The sequence below is a fragment of the Pleurodeles waltl genome, chromosome 1_1 (genome assembly GCF_031143425.1).
Source record: "Pleurodeles waltl isolate 20211129_DDA chromosome 1_1, aPleWal1.hap1.20221129, whole genome shotgun sequence".
Lineage (NCBI taxonomy): Eukaryota > Metazoa > Chordata > Amphibia > Caudata > Salamandridae > Pleurodeles > Pleurodeles waltl.
The window spans coordinates 432,049,219-432,068,116 of NC_090436.1; the positions used below are offsets into that span (position 1 = coordinate 432,049,219).

The following is an 18,898-nucleotide window of genomic DNA, read 5'->3' on the forward strand; positions in this document are numbered from 1 at the left end:
TCATGAAGATAGTAAAATGGTATTAATTGTTAAAAATTCAGACCAACAGCGTTATCTTTTAGAACAAAAATGTAATTACTATAGAGCAATTAGATAGAATAGCCTCTTTGACCAAATAGTAGGAAAAGGGGTTGTACAATCAAAATAGTTCTGTATGGTCTGGCTGCAACTTGCCACCGTTAACTTTTGCATATGCCTGCAACATTGTTTTTTAGAAGTAAAAAGTAGGCAGTATCAAGTTTTCCTATCCATATCGGAGGACGTAAAGATTACGTCGTACTGCATACATAAGAAATAGATCCGAGGTCACCAAATACACCTTTTTCTGGGTGTGCCTCGTCCTTATAAAGAGGGAAGCACAGCATTAAAGAGGAATGGGGAGAAATTCCATTAATGGGGGTAGTGTATCCGATGCTTTATACCTACATACGATCACAAGTTCTTCAAAACAAACATTTCTAGACAATAAAACAGCATGTTGAGTTAAGGGCCATCCCTTGACCAGGGCAGCTGTGCTAATTTATCCCTAGTCTACTTTTCCTTCTCACATCTAATATACTTACATTTGACCACAGGACAGGAGTTTGTAGTCTGGAGCAGCATCCGGAGCATCCTTACTCTGGTCAGGGGCAAATTACTGCCTCCTTAAGCATGACTAGATGAGACTGGAAGGGGATAACAGCTGATTCTTTTTCTGTACTCCAGGGGAAAATCTCTAGTGTCCCCCCACAAGCTGCAGCCCATACTGCCCGATGTGTTATGTGTATTATTTGCTGCATGTGTGGAATGATGTGTGGAGATTTGTGTGGGGGGCTCTGAAATACTTTAGTAATAGTGAATGGGTTTGTGCAAGTGACATAGTGAGTGCCTGCACAAAACAATGGTTCCCATTCAGATTGTCTCCGTCTTCCTGACGCATGTAACTCCCTGCTTGCACCTGCCCCCTGATCTCTGTCCTTCTTGGTGCCTGGTGGGTTTGGGTTTTTCTAGGCGGATCTTGCACGTCTGCCTAGTAGAAAACAGCTGACATACCTAACCAACCACACCCCCTCTGTACTTTTGAGCATTACTTATCAAGGAGAGGCCCCATCCAGAAGGATCTGATTCACTGGCCAAAACCTCTTCCGCTGTTCCCTTCACAATTTGATGCTCACCCGATCAAATTTCTGTGAGGCCCAGAAACATGAACCCTTTGCAGATTTGAGGAGTGTTTACTTTTTTGAAAGTCGCTTGAGCTATTGTTGCCCCAGCTTCCCTCTATTGCACCTTAAGGAGGGCACATACATTTATAAAAGATTTGGACTCCATGGACTGTGTTGATTTGGCATACGGCGGCATTAACATGTTGCTGTTCTTCTGGAAGAAAGATTATTAGCCTCTTAGTTGAAGTGCCTTTCAGCTACAACCTCCCGTGGAAGAAAAGGAAGCTGAACCACCCTGTGTAGGAGGGAGCTAGTCACCGTCAAGGAAGAAAAAGTGCCAAGACCAGAATGCTTAAGCCTCCATGGAACTTTTCTTAAAGGAGTGAGCCTCCCTGAAGCCATGAGAACTTTGCAACCACCTTGCTAAAAACAATCTAAGAAATACTGTAGCATCCAGGAGGTTGAGGACTTGCTGAGAGCATTTGAAGATTGCAAGTCTAGTTACTTTTTGGTTGGATGGACGTAGGGCCGGCTTTAGGGTGGTGCGACTGGTGCAGCCATACCGGGTGCTGACCTCAGGGAGGGGGTTGTGATTCAAAATAACTTATGGGTTTAAAGGTCCATGTTGCAGAGTTTGGGTGCCCCGCAGTTTTCAGGCAACAATAAAAATGTCAAGATAACTCTGGTGATTAATGTTCCAGCTGGCGAGAGTTTGAGTTCTGTCTAGTGGAAATTTTGACTCATCCTAAAGTGGCACAGAGGGTTAATGTGCCTGCTGCAAAGATCGTGTACCATGCAGATCTCAAAACTGAGTGTGAGTGAACTTTGATTAGTGCTGTAAAAAATAAAATATGTCATAGAGCTGTTATGGAGAGATAAGGGGCACTGTTGGAGGGTGGTAGTGAGAGAATCCATGGAGAAGGAGGTTATTTGGGGGTGTGAGGGACACCAAAAAGATTTTTGCACTGGGTGCCACCAGTGCTAAAGCCAGCCCTGGATTGATGCCCCCAACCACCCTGCACCCACTTAAACACGCTGGCCTCCTCTACCTGACTTAGAAGGACATTGATTTTTTTCTTTACTTCTTAGGCCTTTTGACAGTTACCTGTGTGCACCCTGATTTAGAAACCACATGATTTTGTCTTTTGCCCTTATGCTCTTAAAGAGATCCCTGTTTTGAAGTTGCTGCTGGATACTTCACCTAAATCACAGTTACCCTACATCCACTCGATAATCTGTTCGACCATTCTCTATACTCAGCCTATTAAAAATCATGACTGCGACATGCACAAACATGTACACTGAAGCGGAATTAGGTAGTACCTTTCGGTCAACCTTAGAATTAATTTAAAGGTCAAATGTGACCAGCAGGCTCGTATTGAACTGAGGAAAAAACTTTAACAACTAAAGAGTAAAATGTCTTAAGGCATCTACTTGCATATATTAGCAATCAGTGTAACTGCCCTTTGAACCTGGAACAAATTTTGACAGCCCTTTAGCTAATCCTAGTTTAAATAAGGATCTGGTTGAATCCAACACTGATACTTTTTAATGATAAGTTGAAGGAGGTAGCAGGGATACCGCACATCTTTTCCATCCTGTTGTTTAAAATCATTCAGAGTTCTCTCACTGATCTTGACCTAAGGCATTTCTAGTCAGAACTAGACACCATAACTCAAAAAGGAACAAAAATGACCAAGGGCTTATGTGGAGTTGTATTGAAAATATATGAATGGAAAAAGGCCCAGAAGCGAAGTTAACCATAGTGCATGATAGTACTGACACATGTGAAGGGAGAGAAAAATATTTTGATTATATCAACCCACACAATTATCTAAAGCTAGTTGTCATCTTAAAAGTGGTGATAATCATTCTGTCCGAAGTAAGAGCTAAATGGGCCACAAGGAACAAGATTACTGACAAATGCTTGTTTATCTTAATCGAAAAGAAACAATTTAGCACTTATTTCTTCCCCTAGCTATTTAAATATTAGAAATGTGGGGTGAAACCAGTAAGTAACAAGTAAGGGCACAAGTAATGATAGTGCACAATAATGTTTCCTCCCTCTCTGTGTTGACTTACCCTTTGGAATCTTGCTAAATTATACTAGAAAAACTCTTTCTGCTTCACTTGTCTGTTTCCATCTGATTTTACCAAGCTTGTTGGAGGAAATTACACATCAGCCCCCACTCTTCCTATAGTTGATTTTAATTTTGTATCTAATACCTACTTTCTGAAGGAGGTTCTTCCTACTTTTCCTGGGCAATCAGTCTATTTTTTGACACCCTAGCCAGGCTGTCAATAAATCATGGCTCTCTCTTTGTTAGGGAAAGTCCACGAGAAAAGTACCAGAAAATGCTCATCTGAAAACCTTGAATGTTGGGATCTTCTCCACTGTGATTTTCATTCCAAATTAGTTATGAACTCAAAAGATGAGTGAAAAGCAGGAAACTTGGGGATCATTTTCCATACTGATCTATTGCACTCACCTCAAATCAGTGCATGAGCTTACAACTTCCTTCAGGAACATACTCCCAAGTTCTGCAAATCAACCCGAGTAGAGCTGACTAGATTCATGTTCGACCTGGCCCTTTTTGCAGGGTCATACCCAAACATTTTGCTTTCCTCCTCCTGTTTTTCTGACCTTCTTTTGTTGGCTTTAGGACTCTGGGCACTTTATCGTTGCTGATCAGTGCTAAAGTGCATATGCACTGCACTGCTCCTAGTGGGCCTGCAGCACAGCTTCTGCCACCCACAAAGTAGCCTTTCAAACCTGTCTCAGGCCTACCACTGCAAGGCCTGCACGTGCAGTTCACTGCCACATTGGCTTGACATCTAAAGTTTCTTGTCAAGCCTGGAACTCCCCTTTTACTACATATAGGTCACCACTAAGGTAGGCCCTAGGTAGCCCTATGGGCAGGGTGCTGTGTAGGTAAAAGGTTGCACATGTACCTTCATTGTGTGGCATGTCCTGGTATTGACAAACAACCTATTTTGTTTCTCACTGCTGTGATTGCTGCATCTCTCATAGGTTTACATTAGAATTTCCTCTTATATGTCTAAGTGGTAATTTCTGATCTGTGAGGAGTAGCATGGGCATGTTTGGTATGCTTGGAATGGTAGTGAGAAATCCTGCTTACTGGTGTATGTGGATTTGTTTATTACTATTGTGGAAATGCCACTTCTAGAAAGTGGGAATTTCACTGTGCTTATGACTCTTGTGCTTTGCAGCCTGACTCCAAACCACCTGTGGGATAGAGTGACAGCTGGCTTTGTGCATTCTTTCCAGACAGCCATCAAACAGGGAGTGTGGAGGTGTAACAGGAGTACATCTGCATAGTGAGTGGTCTTCCTGGGCTGGGAAAGCGGGAGGCGGGGCACACTCATATTTGTATAGGCTGTGTCCTGCCCTCACACAAAGGGCCTGTTTACCCCCTACTGATCTCTGGAGCCAGGCCTGGGGCTAACGGGGTGTTGTGCACTTCTGAAGTTCTTTTGAAGTTCCCCCTACACCAAAGACATTTTGAGCATAAGTACAGGGGAGGTAGCCCATGTTTCTAGACACAGTGTGGGACTTGTAGCCAGACGTTGCTGGCTCTACATGCTGCACCAAAGGACTACTGTTCTGCCAGGGGACCTATCAAGGTCTCCCCGCTGACGTGTGAGATGTGTGTGCCCTCCCCCTATGCTGGTGGCATACCTGTTGCAGGGGCACAGACGTGGCTTGCAGGATGGGAAGGAATTCTCAGCTGAGGTCCCGTTCCTGTTGAGCCCCTCCATTACCATAATCCATGTTGTAAGTGGGCATGTGGCCCAGGAGCCTACGCTTGTAGGAACAAGTCACAGCATGGCATCTAATATGAGCGCAGAGGTGCAAGATTGATATGTGGGTGACAGTTTTGGGCGATAATGGGTGACAGTGCCTTTTTTTTCTTCTTTTTTTTACATGCTGCATTTTATGTTCTGAGATTGATGTAGGTTGTGTTCTCCTCTGTCAAGAGCACAGCTACTGTTTCAGGGGCTATTGATATGCGCAGTAATGTTTCTTTTGTGATGCTTTCATGACGTGCAATGTGGAAATGTTTCTTGTATTTGCACTTATCGTGATGTTTGACAATTGCCTAGTTGGCAAAGTAATTACTTTTATGTGGTTTTGGTCCATGATTTATGAGTAAATATTATAGTTTTACATAATATTGTTGCCTCTGGGATAAGTCTGGCTGCTCTGGCCAAGCTACCAAGAGGGTAAACAGAGGTGTTCTTGGGTGTGTAGTTCCCTTACCCTGACTAGAGTGTTGAGTTCTGCCTAGCTTAGGTGCATACCCTAGCCAATCAGAAACCCCATTTCTAACACTTAGCAATGGGCCATCTGGAATATTGATTTATTATTTACACTGACTCCCAATAAAGCTCACTGAAACTAAAATGATACAAACTGAAGCAGCCACATTAAGCCTCGATTCGATTTTCAGAAACGTGCACCTAGCAATTAAATCTAAAAGCACTCCAATGACTCCCAGTGAAGTCAAGGATAAAATTCATGATACTCTATACCATCCACAAGGCTTCTTAAGACTGAGGATCCATATATCTTCAAAATCTAGCTTCACACTATACTTACATCAGAAACCTACGAACAGACATCTTACACCTTATCTAACAATGAATCATCAAATTTTAAAAACACTAAAGCAGATCTCTGGGATTCAAGGGTCCCAAACTCTGGAATGCTTTAAATTCCTGCCTGAGAGCAAATCCCAGCCACCTTAGATTCAAATCCCTCTTGAATACTGGACTCTTCAAGACTCGATTGGCTACAAAATTGGCTTCAGTGTTGGTTAGTACTTGACCACAATCTTGTTGGTAGCAACTAAATCCTGTCACATAGGGGTCACACCCTGCATTCGGTCAGATGCCTACTCCCTCAGAAATCTTGAACTTGCAGTCTGATCTGTACAGGCCTCTGAAGTAGCTGTGAGGCTATGTTTAGCACAAGGTCAAACTCCTAAATAAGAATTATGTCTGATCGCCTAGAGCTCTTGACGTGTGCCTCGTGGTGCACTTTGTAAGGTGTGTCTCCTGGCACATGTGATATATTTAGTGCCCTGATCACTTGGTGCAATAATAAGAAGAATTACTTATAACACAGTAATAAGTTGTCTGCCACGGCAGATTATTTATTGTGCTCATGACATAATATGATACACAATGTATAACGCTTGTGCCTGTAATATTATGGAGCTCGTTTTTTGTTATATTATGATAAGTTACCTTTGTGCTTTATGGGCAGAATTGAATGTGCAGTATGCTTTGAGAAGACTGTGCCTAGGTAACTACGCATAATGTTCCAAGTAAAATATCCTGATTGCATGCATCTCTTAGCTTAAAATATTGTGATGGGATCCTTAAAAGACTTTCTCGGTCTCCTCCTAGCCTGGTGTTATCCAGTATTTAAGTTTACAAAAACGTGATATTGGTAATGTATGTGGTGCACTCTGAATTGTGGCGTTGGACTGTTATCAGTTTGTGTTAAGAGTCTTACAATATAGTCTTTTCAAGGACCTTCGATACATAGAAGGCGCCAGAGCCCCTCTTCCAGGACTCAAACATTTAATTCGCAGGTGCTGGGTCCACAGAGCATTACAGCTAGCAATTACCTGTCACAGGCTGTCTGAGGGACACTGTAATCCGGGCACTTTACCCCGGGGGGTCAGTATTCCACAGGTGATGTTTCTAATTGGCATTGCTTCTCACAGAAAGCGATTAATAAATTCAAAGTGGCTATAATTTCAAAGGACGCAGAATTCGAGCTTGAAGCAGAATTCTGTCTGCAATATTTCTGCAAGAATAACGTTTCTGGTGCCCATGTACTTCCTTTCGCAGTGACCGAGTCTATAGTGCCTTATAATTACCTCACTTCGGTGAAATAAAACAGACTGCGCTATTGTCATTAAGCCTTGATTTTGCTCATTCAGATGCCATAGATGCTGTTGAAATAGAAATAACAGCTCATGCAAATAGTTCGGTTCGGTTTGTACAGTCGAGACACACCGACATCCACACATTCCGTCCCGGGTCCCCAGAGTATATGCACTCCCAATTGCAGGCCTTCTTTTTGTGGCTGGTTCAGGTCTCGGCGGCAGAAACCTCCCCCTCCCGCTTCCACTCTTTGGGCCTGGGCATGGCGCTCAGGCAGCGCTGTACTGTTAGCTGTAGGGATATGTTCGTTGCTTGGTTGAGCCTAGTGCCACCAGTTCCTTACACGTCCACTCTGTTGCAGGAAGGCGGGCTCACCCTCATGGCACTCGGGACAGATCCAGGTTATAGATGCTCTAGTTAACGGGGGCATCCATCTTGGCCACGTTCTGTGTGAATTGTAGCCCCCGGCATTTCATCACTAAAGGATTTATTACTATATAAATATATTAGCTGACCTCTTTTGCGTTGTCATTTCACGACATGTCTTAAAACAATTTGTAAAAACAGTGCAAACCACATCCTTGCGAAGTAGCTGTATATTTTTTTTGGTGCAGCACCAGTGATGGTCTGGTTTTCATGCTTTCCTTCTACTTTGGAAGTGGGTTAAGTGCACGCGAGGGGAAAGTTTGCAAACGTAATTATTTTAAATGGGAGGCGATATTTTTGGGTAAACGCGTGTCTTTCAGGCCTTGTAAAACATGGAGCGCGGGGCATGTACCGTGCCGACTGCCTGCTTTCGGCAACAATGGAGCCGTGTCATTAATAGATGCGCAGGGCGTACCTCAGACTGCATTAAATGGCTGCGTGGGGAATGAGGAGACAGCGGATAAATCCGTATTACTCGGTCTCCATGGCAACCGCTCACCACAGCAGTCTCCTCGTTTTACTGAGCTGATCACATCCTGTAACACTGAGCATGCTTTGTGAAGAAAAAAATGCACGCCTAAAAAAATCTAATCATATCCCTTACTCATGCATCGTGGTAGTATCTAGTCAGAAAGCTTGAGTAACTCTTAAGAGAACTGGCGGAGAAACAAAATGGTTTAATGTTTAAATGATTTAGTTTGAAGAATTGAAGCACGCACCTCAGCTCTCCATCTAACCTGCTCCTCGGAAATGAGGGGAGAGGGAAATAGGAATAACGCAGTGACCAATGCAGTACAAAAAGTGCATCAAAAACGTATGGGACCCTTAGTGCTGTGCGCAAAGGGGACTGCGCGAGTCAGCGTGGGGATGGGATCAAAGATGTGGCTAAGAAACCCAAAATATTCTGTAATTTTTTCTGTCTTTCACCTTCAGGCAACTACATTTTAAATAAGGCAGCATAAATATAAATGCAAATTAAGTTAACCAGTGGGAAATGCACTATCTTACATTATGAAACCTCTGTTGCTTAATTCGCTGCAGCAGTCTGTCTGTAATCAGAGACCTATAAAATTAAATCCTGGTTGATGCAGTGGAGAGCACTGACTCGTGTATGTGTAGTGCTACAAGGTCCCAGTCTATGAAAGAAAGCGCTGTGAAATGTAAGTAGTTATTTTAAACTTGCATTACACATAGTATAAGATAGTCTGCTACAAAACGCACAAAAAGGGTTTAAGGAAAAAGTGCTTTCAAAATGTAGATTTTACTAATACTCAGACTGTACATAGTGTATTTTATTTATAACTGTCTACTAAAAGCGCAAATTTCATAGCTCAGCTGTTAGGTCCCTTACAATACCACTCAAAAAGAATAAATATGTGCTATTAGGAGCTTCAAGTCAGTCCATCAATTAAAGCCAAGATTGGCTTATTGGGTAGGCCCTTTACATTTGCAGATTGGCCAGTTGTGCACATTGGCATTTCTTTCAGGCAGCAGACACCCTGGCAAGAAGGACTGATTAGCTGACTGCCCCACCCTTGATTTCACAGCAGAGGAGACTCACTGCTAACATTGCAGCATAAGCTTTTCAATTCTCAGAATTAACCTCCCCGTGACAGTTCTCTTTTTACAAACAGTAGGGGAACTGTTTTTCTTAAATTAGAAAAATTTGGGCACATCCTGCCCCTTAGATCCGCCCTCTTCAACCTCTGGATTAGTGAGAGCATAATGCATACTTGCAAGCCCTGACCAAGCTAAAGTGGGTATATATCACACCAAGGAGGCTGAACAGTGATAGTTTAAGGTCATATTTAGGGCCTCACTTCTTGGGTTAATCTAATGCATATTAGTTGTATAATGGGACATTACTTGGCATGCCTAAACCAAGCAAATAAACAGCTCTGCCTCTTTTCGTCAGTTGCTTGCAAGGGACAGGGGCCAATACTTAATTTGAGCCTGTAGTTTCTGGGACTCTGCGCTGGCACTTAATTGGCATCACCAGGACTTACGACAGTCTGCCACCTGGTGGCGATGTTTGTCTAATTTGGAGACCAGCACAACAACAGTTGTCTATTTTTTCAATATACTTTAAAAGTGACTAATACCTACCTCCTAAGCCATTATTAGCTATTTGATGGGCAATGAAATAGTCAGAATTGTCACCCTTGTAGCAATGTGATGTTTAGTAGTTGTGTTGGTACTGTAATTGGCAGAGCTGACTATCGCAGTAGGTGGTGCCAGTGGCAGACGAAGGCCTGCAATATATTTTTTTTTAATCAAACTAAGCTCTGACAGGCACTGAGGTATTTTGGTTAATAAATCGTACAATTTGATTCTTCACAATTCACGTCAAAGTCCCTGGCTCATAAAATAAAATCAATTACTTTTGGACACCGGGTGCTAGAGATATACTTTTTCCAGGTGATTTAGATTGCTAAGTCTGCTCCCCTTTCCCACCGGCTCCCCTCACAATAGCACAGTTGTCATGAAGGAAGTCTGCTCCATACTCTGCTGCTCCGCTTGTCAATGAGTTTATAAAGCATACATTTTTTAAACCAGTCTTTTCTCGGAGTATATGACAAGGAAAACATGCAGCACCTACAAACTTTAATAGTAAGTAATGCTTGGTTTTATAAGTGAAATGCCATACATTTACATATGTACATACAGTGCGGTGACCAGAATAATCCAGATATTCTCACACTTGTGCCTACTATGATGATAGTGTTTGCTTCGGCTCCAATTGGAAAATAAAAGCACTAAAATATTTTTTGGGGAAAAGGAGACGTTTGGGACTGTTCCCCATCAGTCCGTGGCGACGGATGTGGAAGTCGCAAGTCAGACAATAAGACCTCTTTAGCCAATCCTCTTTGTAAAAACACTTCATGGGCGTTTCAGTGCTTTTAAGCCATTTCTAGACCAGTACAGAGCAGGGAAGTGGTGATGTCTGACTTTCCTACGTTGTTCCTTGTGATAGTGTCGCACACAATGCGGTCACACAAAAGCGCATTAAAAACCTGGAAGTGTCACTCGTAAACTAGGTAGAAACTCGGCAGCTACGCTGAATCCATCCATATCCCGGATCCTCCTTTGTCTTAGTTTGTTCGGGTGTGTTGTGTTCCACTCCTGCTGCCCTTGGTCTGGCTTCCTTTTCAGTGTGGTGTGTGGTTCTGAGCATGAGTAACAGTTGTTGGCGTTCCGGATGTCGTCCACCTCGTGCACAGCATCTGCGGTAGCTCCTCTAGCGAGACGGGCCCTTTTTGGCTCAGGGTGGACGTCGAAGAACCCTTGAATCTGAGCATCGATGGCCTGTTTGTGATGGCTTGCAGTGCGCTGCAGAGTGGCACGGAATCTAGTAACGAAGCCCGATGATGAAGTGCAGGGAAGGATGGGTGGGCATATGGGAGCCAAGCTTCAGGCACGGGGGTGTGCGGAGGCACTGTCCCTTACAGATGGTCCATTCCATCTCCTCTCGCATCTGTAGAAGATGGCATCCCGCCACTTTGGCACCTGCGGTTTCTGAATTCAGAAATGTGCACCTCTCAGTTGTAAATAGTGGTGACGAGATTTCTCAAAAGAGAGTTTGGGAAAGCAAATCATTGCGCACTACTGCTGTTGAGACTCCTGTGCCCAGCAACGTATAGCAGCCTACTTTCAACAAACCTTGGCGCCAGTGCTTGAAATGGAAAAATATTATTTCTGAGAAGTGCCGGTACTCTCCAATAAAAAGTATTAAGTTTTTCTGAAAAGTGCCGGTACTCTCCCTCGCAAAATAAAAAAGTGCCGGTAAATAAAAAAGTGCTGGTACTCCGTACCGGAGAGTACCGGTGCATAACAGATCTGGGTACACACTTAAGAAATGTTTTGCAGGTTTTGTTTTTTTAAAGCATATGCCAAGGAGCCACTTTTACTGTTCATTTTGAAGAGTTCTAATTGCATCCCAGTTCAGCATATGTGATTCAGCGTTTCAATTGTTCGTTTCTATTATACATGGTGTTAACAATTAAGGAAAGGCATTCAGTCATCCTTGAGGAAAAGGCTTGCTGATGTCCATGAACCTGATGGGCCAGAAACGCATGTTACTGCATACAAACTGCTTCAGTGACTGGCTAGATCCACAATGAAAGCACACGTCACCGTTTCTAAGATCATCCACTCCAGCTTACAGGGCCATTTCCTGGAGTGTTTTTTGGGGAATAGCGGTGCTTCGTTTCTGACTTACTGTAGAATTTCCTGGAGAAAAACACATTTTCGCCTGAAAAAAAACCAAAAGGAAATCGGCGTTCGGTGAGTGACAGGTGCGATCTTGGATTTGTCCCCTGAAACATTATATAATTAACAATACAAAAACAGAATGTTTAATGTATTTGTAGTGTTGGTTATTTTTTTACTATAGCACAAATAAGGATGTAAAGGATTTGTAAAGAAATTAATACAACTTCACTTCAGATTGAACTCATCTTGCACATTCATTGAATATTAACTTTAAACTGCTCCACCTTGTGCCTCTGTTGGAAGTTTCATCAATCCAACATGCAAACTTCTGTAACTTTTTCCAAAAAGTGTATCCAGGTGCCTCTTCATTCATTTTGTGTAAGGTGGCTGCTTAGCAGCTTTAGGATTTCCACCAAGCAGGTCAGTAAAACCTACAGAGTTTGCCATTACTCACATTGCATCTGAAAATGATAACCATAAGTTTTACACCCCTCAATTCTGCATTTTCAAGTCAACCTAATCAAATTGCGTTTGAAAATGATCTTATAAAAGGAAAAAGTCCGTGTTTGTCTCATTCAGTTTCCCTTTGTTGTTATGGTTTCTGTATGCTGGACGTGGTTAATAATACGTTAGAAAAGAGTATACAGATCTAGAAAGATTTATATTTCTAAAAATATGTTCTAACTTCTGAACACAAGGGGCTACTGTCTGTCAGAAACGTTAATTAACATAACTGACTAGAAATCCAAATAAAATAAAACTTTCTGTGTGAAATTGCAAGGTAATCTTGTCTCCACAATTTTTAGGGTTCAGCGCGCAAAGTGCTCTGTCCCATTTGTAATCTCACTGCTGGCTTATAACGACGCCCATGTCAAACCCATCAGTTTGGTTGGTTTGAGGGCTTGCCTTTTAAAATTTGCTTGATTTGATTAGTGAAAGACATACATACGTCATGCCTTTTCAGGTGTTTAGCCCTTCTCGAGCGCACCGGCCAACTACAGAAAACATACGAGGTTCCATGTTTTCCGTATGGGTTCTGGACTTCTTTTTCTCTTTATTTCATGGGGAGCGTGATCTTGCTGGGCAGTAGTGGCACGCTTTGCATGACATTGACCGTGTATTGAACTTTTGCCAGTAACTTCGATAATTGCACGTTTGCCGGTTCCATGGATAATTGTACTTTTGCCGATACATTTCAGCAAACTTCTGTTTTCTTTTGCTTTGCACTCATGGCGGCCGTCGGCTTGCTTACATGAACCTGTTTATCTTTTCATTTTATGTGGCAAGAAAAGTCCGGTTAGGAGTTTACAACTCTAATAGCTCTAACTCGAGCAAACGGGAGACCCATTGCTTTGCAAATGCTTGTTAAGGTATGTGCACTCCAGAGTGTCTACATCTACAGCCAGGTCTCACAGTTCATCATCATCAAATACTTTATTTGGTACAGATAAAAACCATAAAATACATCAAATGTAAATACGTAATTCCCATACATACAATCAATGGCAAAGTTAATAAGAGTTTCGGATACCAAAAGCAGTATATATCAAATTTAACACAGCCTGTATTATCTCTTCATTTCCCAGATTGTTTAAATAAAAGAAAGCAAGGTAACTAGACCTAATGCCCTTGGACAAAAATATTTGACGTAAGAACCTTCTTCTGGGTGCAATATAGAAAGTACAAAAGAGGACAAAGTGCAGAGTGCTTTGAACTGATTTACCATCACAACAGCATGGCGGAAGTTTCTTAAACCAGGTGCCTCTGGTGGGAAATGCTACTAGATGATGTATAGTATTCAGGCGTAACCTGGTAAGTAAAAACCTATGCCGCCTCAAAGCTAGTAATGTCCAAATATAACATAGAGTGTAGTTGCCTTAACAGCAACCTCTCCTGATCCCAGGCTGCGTCAATGTTGTTTTGGGTCATGAATTAAATGCCAATATGTCTCCTTGATCCTTTTAATATCCTGTCCGCTAAAGAATCAGGGGCAAGAAATAAGTCCCCTGCCCCAAGACGGAGAAGTGTAGAATGAACATATCTAAGCCAGGGTATATCCATCCCCTGTGATGATGACAAACAATCCTTGATCACTGTTCTACACAGGTGGGCTTCAGGATTTGACCACATTTTTAGCCATAGCAATACAGGTTGGAGTTTTACATAATCAGATATGCCCCGCAAACCTACTTCTTCATGACAAAACATTTGTGGGGTGGATTGTGAAACTGCTAATAACCTTCTTAAAAACTTAATTTCAACTACCTGGAGACTTGAACAATCAGTGTGACCCCAAACTCCAGCTCCAAATGTTGCAATAGAAGAGCATTTGCTTTTAAAAAGTCAACATTTCTTTAACAGGTTTATGGCCCAGCTTTTTAGAAAATCTAAAAAGAGCATCTATTGCTCTTTGAAATTGTATTACACGAACACTTACTAAGAATTTCCAATTAAAATCCACATCAATGGGAACCCCCAAATAAGTCAAATTGGGAACCTTAAGTATTTCTGTAACTTCCAGGGCAAATATTTTACTTTTTGCTAATTTTGGACCACTCTTCATGACAAATTACTTTGTTCTGTTAATTTTAAGACCAAGGTTTCCCATAATCGTGTTAAAGGCATTTAATAAAATTTGGAGACCATTTGCTGCCTTTGAAATGATTACAGCATCATCTACATAAAGAAGAACTGGAGTTGGGTAGGTATTAATAAGTAGCAAGTCCTTCCCCATAGCACATAAAACGTTTTTCAACCCATTTACATAGAGAAGGAAGAGAAAGGGGGCCAACACACATCCCTGTCTTACCCCTTTTGAAGAAGCAAATCTTTCCATTAAATCACCCTCCTGAGTAAAACAAACTTGTGCCGAGGTACAGGCATGGAGCCTGCTAAGTAAGACAATTATATCTTTATCCACCCCCATGTTTGACATAACAGTCCACAATTTCAATCTGTCAACTGTGTCAAATGCACAGGACAGATCCATGAAGGCTAAATGTACATAGCCTTTTTTTGCCTTCATGTATTTTTGAACTATTAAGGTCAAATTAGGAGTTTGTTCAACTGTGCCCAGCCCTCGGCGGAACCCATACTGTACCTTTGACAGACAATTAGGGGGTTATTCCAACTTTGGAGGAGTGTTAATCCGTCCCAAAAGTGACGGTAAAGTGACGGATATACCACCAGCCGTATTACGAGTTCCATAGGATATAATGGACTTGTAATACGGCTGGTGGTAAATCCGTCACTTTTCTGTCACTTTTGGGACGGATTAACACCTCCTCCAAAGTTGGAATAACCCCCTTAGTCTCCATTGCCCATTTTTCCAGTTTATTTAAAATCACTCTGCCTAATATTGTAACTGAACTATCTAAGAGGGAGATTGGGCAGTAGCATTGTGGATCGGCCCTATCCCCCTTCTTAAAAATAGTCACAATAATCACATCTCTCCAGGTGTCTACTAAGTGGCTTATCATAGCAGATCTCAAAACATTAGTAAGCAGTGGTCCCCAAAATTCTGATAGCGTTTTATATTAGTCAGCTGGGATTCTGTCCGGACCAGGAGCTTTGTCAGATGGGCAGTCTTGAATAGCCTGTATTACTTCTAATATGTTACAAAAGGCTGCACCTACCAAAGCATTTCTCATTGCAATAGGACAATTCATTCAATCTTGGGTAACATTATTCGCTGTTATAAAGATTTTAGAAAAATGGTCCACCAAAGCTTTAACTGGAATAACAGTGTCCATTATAGTTTTATCCTTATCATTCAATGGGGCAGATTTGACCACTTGCCAGAAAGCCTTTGTGTCTTTTTTTGCTTGCTTCAATAAGCTCATCCCAGGCTATCTCCCTCAGTTCATTCTTCCTAGGAGCAAGAGCGGCCTTATATGTCCTTCTTGCAACTTTAATGGCATATCAATTTCGAGGGACAAAATTGATTATCTTCTTTAAATCTTTAAGAGAGGAGGTACATGCATGATTGAACCAACGGGGTCCTCTATCCTTGCTAGTACTTGGACGTAGCAATTTGTCAGCCATATACCTTGTCAAGGCAGAAAATGCCTCGACAATTTTATATGGAGGCATATCTTCCCCCAGTGCAGTCATGACCTCTTCCCTTTTATTCAGCATTAAATCTAAATAAAAACTATACTTATCAATTTTTTCTCACCTGATAATCAGACATTTCTGTGCAGAGAGCTTCAGAACTGGCTGTTATTCCACTGCCCTAGAGTCCTTATCCAGACCCAGACTTGTTTCTAAAATTAAGGGGTTATGGTCACTCATACAAGTTAACATCACCCTTAACTTCCCAACAAAGGAGATACGTTCTCTAGAATAAACAATAAAACCAATTGTGGTATGTGCATTTCCCCTCATAAACGTGGGAACCCCCTCAACCTCTGGTGTTGGGAAGAGCAAAGAATTAGCAGATATCATTTGATTGAGTGTATTTCCATAAGGGAAGTGTATAAAATGTTGCATGGGACGATCATATTCATCAAGGACCCCACAGCAGTCTAGAAGCTCTGGTTCACACAAATGAGTGTTAAAATCACCAACACAGATTATTCTAAGATCCTTCTTACTCCCATTCAATGCCTTGTGCCCCATAGTCTCAAGATTGTCGATCACACTAGTATCTCACAGATCGAAATAATTATTATAATAGTTGATCAGCAACACGTCCTACGGCTCAGTTTGTTTGAGAAAAAGAACCAAACCGTGTGGGTTTACATCCATGACGCGCACATCTACCCCCTTTACCAATACCAATACAAATGTGACCAAGCCTCCCTTAGCCCTTCACAAGGGAGACTTAATTGCAGGAACACAATAAGTGGTGTAACCATTAATATATGGGGGGTCTAGGAGCCATTTTTCTTGACAGCAGAGTTTTGAGTCACTATTTTTAACCAGTCTGAATTATCCAGTTTGGACTTTAGTCCTGCCACGTTCCAAGAGATAATCCCTGGAGCTGCCACATCAAATGTATTAAATGCTCCGATAGACTGCAGGTTGGACAAGTGTGGTATGTCTGTCTTAGGATTTCCTCCTAAGGGTTTACAGTTACTAATGGTCTGTCCAATTGCTCCAGAGAATTCAGAGGCTCAAAACTATTGAATAGCGGTAAAAGGGTGTCAGGAGACTTAGACACGCACAGGTAGCAAAGTTTCTGTTTATCTGAGTCAATAAGACAGGGTGGCTGGGCCTGCGAAGGAGTGCCAATAAAATCTGTTAGTCGTTGTACTCTAATGGATCCTAAAGCTATCGTTGGGGTTAAAAGATAATGATACAGAGTATTAGCTAACTGTGGATTCCTAAAGTTTATGATTATGCAGTCCCCTTGTCAGGTCTTAGTTGATGTACCAATCCATAGAACCCTCCTTACAGTTAAAAATTTCCCTGGAGAGATCTGTCCTCCACCCAGTATAAAACTTTATTTAGCAGTGAAGTGTGGGACTCAGAATGTGACATGCCTTATATAGGAGCATTCTCCAAAATTAAAATGTACGGGGCACATGCCAACGGAATCCTTGGGTAAGATGATTGGGCTCTTAAAGACGCAATGGGGAAAGCCTGTGCCAAACCCTTAAAAACCACATGCTTATCTATCCTCTCCTGATGTGGTTGATTTATGGAATGTCCTATTATTGCAGGACTCAGAGTCCTTGAGATAGAGTTCTGCACATGATTTAATCTTCCACTTTGATCTAAGGAAACAACTGGGTCTGGTAGGTGTACAGACTCAACAGAGTCGGACTGGGATTTACCCCTCAGTAGTGGTGGATTGCCTGTCATTTTCCTTGCCACTAAAAGGGCATTAACTTTCCCTTCTAAAGATTCCACTTTATTTAAAACCAAGGAGCATAGTTGCCTTATATCCATAAAATGATTGTCAAACTGGCTATGATGATCCTTAGAGATAATAGAAGGCTTCTTATTACAAGCCCGCTTCCCAGTGGCCTTCTTATATAACTTTAATTGTGACCTTCTCTTTCCGCTCTCTGTTCCTATTAGGTCCTTCCCAGGTAAAGTAGACTTTACACAAGGCGAGGCTGGATCCTGGGGAGGGCTTATAACATAAGAGAGGGCCAACTGTCTGCTACTTTTTAAAGGTGTACTCTCAGAAACTATATGGGAAATTGGCTAAATTAAGAGGTCCTGGTCTAATATGACACATGGGTCCCTCAGTTTAGTCACAGGGGATTTTACAGAGGGAGCTATTTCTTCTATCTCACTTTTTTCAGTTTTCTCTAAAGTTGTTCCCAGACTAGCTTCTACCCTCTCTATCTCCGATTCAATTGCGCCCATCACAGAAGTAAGATAGCTAGTTATCAATTTAAGCCCAGGGTCCCCTAATTGTGCAACCACCATCCCATGGGCTCCTTTGCGCTTCCCCATCAGGCCTACCAGTAGGCAAGTAAGAGCTAATGTAGGTTATCTATGATCTGAGCAATGTCAGCACATACCCTACTAAATAACCAGAACAGGGAGGTAAGTTATTGGGCCCAGCCCGGCCGCGGATGGGTGCAGACGGGCCCCAAATCCAGCTTTATGCACCTCGGGGCATGAAGAAAACAGCAGGGGTGTCTTCCTGCCGCAAATGCCACTGGGAGCGGTAGTTTCCAGTCCCCAGCCCCCGTCAGAGTGTGTCCCTCGTGGAGGGCCCCAAATCCGGCTTTATGGGCCTCCGGGCACAAAGAAAACAGCAGAAGTAGCTTCCTGCCGCAAAGGTCACTGGGAGTGGTAGTTTCCAGCACCTGGCCCCCTTCAGAGTGAGTCTCACAGTTGTTCTCCCTGCGTAATTACTTTCGTTTCATATTGCAAACACAAGTGGGAGCTCAAGTATTAGTTACTTTTGGGCTTCCTTTAAATGAGCAGTGCCTCATGGCTTTTCAGTGTAATTTTGTGAGCATATGGCTGTGCCTATAAATTGCTTCTGAATGCAATTACTAGTAAAAACATCTCAGCGTGTCTTTTACCCACCCCCATCACTTCTGTCAGAATTAGCTAGAACAGGGGAATGCAAGACCGGAAGCTATACATATTGGCAATGTACTTGTGGTAATTACATATTCACCAATGCTCTTCTCGGAGTCCAAACAAACCTAGGCAATCACAAGTTAGATAAGTGCAATGTAGGATACCAAGAGGCAACCAAAATATTAATTTGTACACTTTTTTTGTTG

The 18,898-nt window shown here is 42.3% G+C and overlaps 1 protein-coding gene across 1 annotated transcript in view; it reads left to right on the top strand.

The window, feature by feature from the left end:
• MRPS27 (mitochondrial ribosomal protein S27) overlaps positions 1 to 18,898 on the top strand; it is a 260,540-nt gene that overhangs the window by 100,783 nt on the left and 140,859 nt on the right. The window lies entirely within an intron of this gene.